Genomic DNA, 4,572 nt, shown 5'->3' on the forward strand with positions numbered 1-4,572 from the left:
TGTGAAAGATCAATAACATCTAATGCAGAAGATCCATTCAGGTAGCTGCAAACAGATTCACACCCTCTATATTATCACTTCAGTGTCCTTGCACATAAAAATATAGGTTTAAACTCCATTGTTTCCTCTCTGAGAATAACTAACTGGCTTAACTACACCTATAAAATATGCATTACTTGAAAAGAAGATATTTGACTCTAGAATGGTAGTAGAAGTCTTACAATAGAGTCCCCAATCAGGATCCAATGAAGCCATATTCTCTTCTTAGCAAATCTTTGAAAACTTGAGAGATGACCAAGGAAAAGCCTCTTTTTGGCCAGCATTTCTTTTTCCAAATACAGTTTGGCATATGGTAAATTTGGTCACTGGCAAGATAGACTAAGATTAATACATCATCTTCTCTAACAAGCCAATCTTATATCTTTCCTCCTCTGACTAAATCTTGATGCCTCATAACTCTTCTTCCTTCTACTTTTTTAAATCTACACATGTGAAATTTCTCTGTAGCTCTGCCCACTTGAATGAAGTATCGGTGTAGGTTTTTTTCCCCTTTATGCAATTGTCTTCTGATTCTGCATCACCCACTGTTAGACTTAATGAAGGCATGGAAATGGTCAAGTTATCAGTTTACCTAAAAATAGTTTCGTGAACATTAGCTGCGACAAAGTGTCTTGTTAGTATCATGCCTGTTTAAAATATGTCAGAAGGCTGAGAGCGAAATTCTTTTGATCCCAGATCCCAACTTGATTGTTCACTTGAAATTATCTGGAAGCTGAAACACAATAACATGAGTAAACATCTCCCTGGATCAGAGACATCCATGTAGTTGAGTGTTTGGCTTGGTGCAGTTTCATCTCTGTCAGAGCTACGTAGCTTTCCTGCAAATTCTAGTGTATCAGTGCATCTCATCAAGCCATCAGCCTTCAGGCTTGTCTACAGTTAAATTTATAGCACTCTTAACTTGCTGGCTCGGGGGAGGTGAAAAATCACCCCCCTGAGTGCAGCAAGTTTGAGCACCTTAAAGTGCCAGCTCTCCCAGGGCCTGGAGACTGTCCACACTTTCTCCCAGCACTCGCACGTGACCACATTCACACTTCAAAGTGCTGCCGTGGGAGCGCTCCTGCAGCAGCGCTTTGGCGTTTCTAGTGTAGACATAGCCTTCATATGTGCTGCACAGTGATCAGCTGAAGTGACTTACATTTTTTTTGTCCCTAAATAACGTTTGACTCTCGTCTTTTGGAGGTACTGAGCATCACTGGTTCTAGCTGACTTTCTGAAAACACTCTCTTCTCTGAAGTAGATCAGAAGCTCAGCACTTCTAAGGTCTCAACTTTTTAAATGACTGAAATACACTCTTGAAAACTTAGCCTCTGATATTCTCAAAGGGAATGGACTTTTCTGAGGTATGATTTGAGTAATGGCTGAAAGTAGCATTATCCTCTCTGTAGCACAATGCATGTCTTTCAGTAATGATCCTCTGCATCTTTTTGAAACTAACAAAGTGGAAACATTTCAGCTCTTTTCTTCAGAGTTGTTTTTCAAATGAAGTACAAAAGTGTAGCAACTGTTGGCTGACATGTCTAAGATCAAGCTGGGAGCTGGATAAGCATACTCCTAAATTTTCGGGGGGGGGGGGGCAAAACCCAACAAAACTTCAATGAATTGAACTCTTTAGTCCCAAATATATGCTTAGAAACTGCTTCTCTGATGTATGTGGCTTTACAGTACCATGTTTTTGTGTACCTGCTGAGATCCTCCTCCCAAGCCTCTAAATGGACATGCTGTGCTGGTTTACTTTACTTTAACAAAAGGCAGAAACGTTCCTGGTTTTTTTTCTAGAGGCAAGATTATTGAAAATCCTCTGGAAGCTAGGAATTGGAGTTCTCTTGGGAGTTAACACAGTTTTTGCTGCCAAGAAGTGAAAATTCTTGAGCTATTTGTTGAAGCTTATTAGAGAAACCACATCTTGTATTACTAGCTTATTTATGTCTTGCCTATCTTTAAACTTTAAATTGATGCGGCGTTTAACTTCCAGTTAAATCAGTAGTATTTTTTGCTTGAAGTGCTACAGGGTCTGGTCCTCAATGTTTTTGATGGGGGTATTCTGTGCAAAACAGACCCTTTATGTGACTATATGTAATATGAATATAACATTACTACAAGCACATGTGATGGGGGTGTTTCTCCTCCTTTAAGATACTGTAGTTGGAAGATATGATAGTCACTCTAGTGTTCTGGAAACATCATTCTTTAAATTGGTCAGGAGACTGGGAATTCGTTGTTCACTGGCCAGCTCTCATCAGGGAGCCATCTCCTTCCTAGATGGTAAAGGCTTCAATTTAGTTGCTGAAAATACAATCATTCAAGGTGAATATTTTGCATGATTTAAAAGCTATCCTCGACAGGCTCTTCATAAAGATGTTAAATCTAAACTATTCTGTATTTAATATTACTGGAGACAAACATGATATGGAACACTTAAGATTATGATGGGGGAAAAGAAGCTTTATCAGTGATGTTTGGATGACTTCCTTCCTTGTAGGAGTGTCTCTAGTATTTGTTGAGAATGAGGTTTTATATTTGTGGTGTGTTGACTACTTTTGGGAATTGCAGATTTACAGGAGATGCTGTCTGAACTCCATGGCCTGTCACTCCTTTAGTGAGCTTTTTTCATAAATAGCAATAACTAAATAAAAGTGTCTTTTTTTAAAAAAAAAGACAAGAATTTGGATTATTCACAGACCTACTGTTACCAGCACCATCCCAGACCACATCTTATTTGTTGAAATAATTTCAGTTTAAACAATGAGGAGTTCTTGTGGCACCTTAGAGACTAACACATTTATTTGGGCATAAGCTTTTGTGGGCTAAAACCCACTTCATCAGATGCATGAAGTGAAAAATACAGTAAGCAGTATTATATATGAAAAGATGGGAGTTGCCTTACCAAGTTGGGGGGGGGGGGTGGAATCAGTGCTAACGAGGCCAATTCAATTAAGGTGGAAGTGGCCTATTCTCAACAGCTGATTACTTTTGTAGTGCTAACAAGGCCAATGCAATCAAGGTGGACGTGGTCCACCTCCAACAGTTGACAAGAAGGTAAAAGTATCAGCAGACAGAAAATTACTTTTTGTAGTGACCCATCCACTCCTAGTTACTCACTTGAGGATCTTGGAAACTTCCAAAAATTGATCAAGTGTATTAGTCATCCCAAAACCACAGAGATAAGAACTAAATTAATGTCTAGGTTGATTTTTGCACTCTTCTAGAAGTCTGAGTTCACAAATAATATTCTCTTCATGCATTCTTATGGAGCTACAGTCAGTCACTTAATATAAGAACCATGTGTCCAGAACCAAACTACATAAAAGATCACTATAAAATTCTACAAAGAAAACTGACAAAATTTAATATTCATTTTACATTCCCAGCTGTACGTTTTATTAGACAACAACAAACTTGTTGTGTGTAGAAATGAGATGTTGGCATGTGGATGTTTTGAGGCAAAAATAAAATATGTCTTCTAGGATAAAAGATCTGTCAGCTTTTCTTCCTGGCGAAAGATTGTGACAGCAGATGCCTTGTCAAGTGGCTCCAACTTGTGGAAGGAAGCAAGCTTGAAACAGCGTTTTTCGGTTTCTTGTGCCATGTGCCAAATTGTACTTGCCTATAATTTCAGAAAAATGCCTTCTGATTCTCTGGAGCGTTGAGAAATAAATGCAGATCTTCTTCCTGGTAATACAGCTGGAACCAAAGATGCCCAGCTTAGCTATACATTTTTTACCTTTCTGAAATTTATCCAGGCAGTGTCATAGAAAGGAAATCCTGTAGAGGGTGTTTGGATGGATGGATGGATAGACTCTGGCTTCAAATCTATCTTAACCTGAAATTCTTTCTGGCAGCAGAACTTTTTCTGAGACCCTAACAGATAGTCCCACACTGTAATGTACATTGTAGGGTCTCCTGGGTTTGACTGTTGTTTAGGGCCAGATTTTCAAGAGATCAGTGTTGGTGCCTAAATGAAGTGGGCAGATTTTTAAAAAATTCTCCATCCGACAACAATAACAGTTGCTAAATGCTGAAGGCTTCTGGAAATCTTGCTCCGAACATTGACAACCTGTAGTGTGAGCACAATTATTTAAAATTGGATCAAATTTTTAAGACTGTTTGGCTTTCTTTTCATTTCCACTGGTAGAGTGATCCAGTGGAAGCAGGGGAGGTTACGTGAGTAGCTGCCATGTGCCCCTCTTCCTCACCTGTGGGTTTCTCTACATGAGGCATATGATCTAACCTCTAAAGATTACAACAGATTTTGTTGAAACTATTCTAATTCCAGGACACTTACAAGATTTGACATTCTTCCAAAAGGAAAAATTGTTGATTTTCCCCTTATGTTATCTAAGAACTTGGGGTTGGCCATATTCTAATCCCCAAAATTCTTCACTTTTGTGGTAAAGAAACCCATTGCCTCTGAATCTATTCAAAGGTATTTTTATTTTGTCTTTAGATTTGATTTAATTTTTCTTTGCTTCATTCCTGTTACCCTTCTTTGCATAGGTACTGTAAGTTTTC

The sequence above is a fragment of the Gopherus flavomarginatus genome, chromosome 11, assembly GCF_025201925.1.
Source record: "Gopherus flavomarginatus isolate rGopFla2 chromosome 11, rGopFla2.mat.asm, whole genome shotgun sequence".
NCBI classification, from domain to species: Eukaryota; Metazoa; Chordata; order Testudines; family Testudinidae; genus Gopherus; species Gopherus flavomarginatus.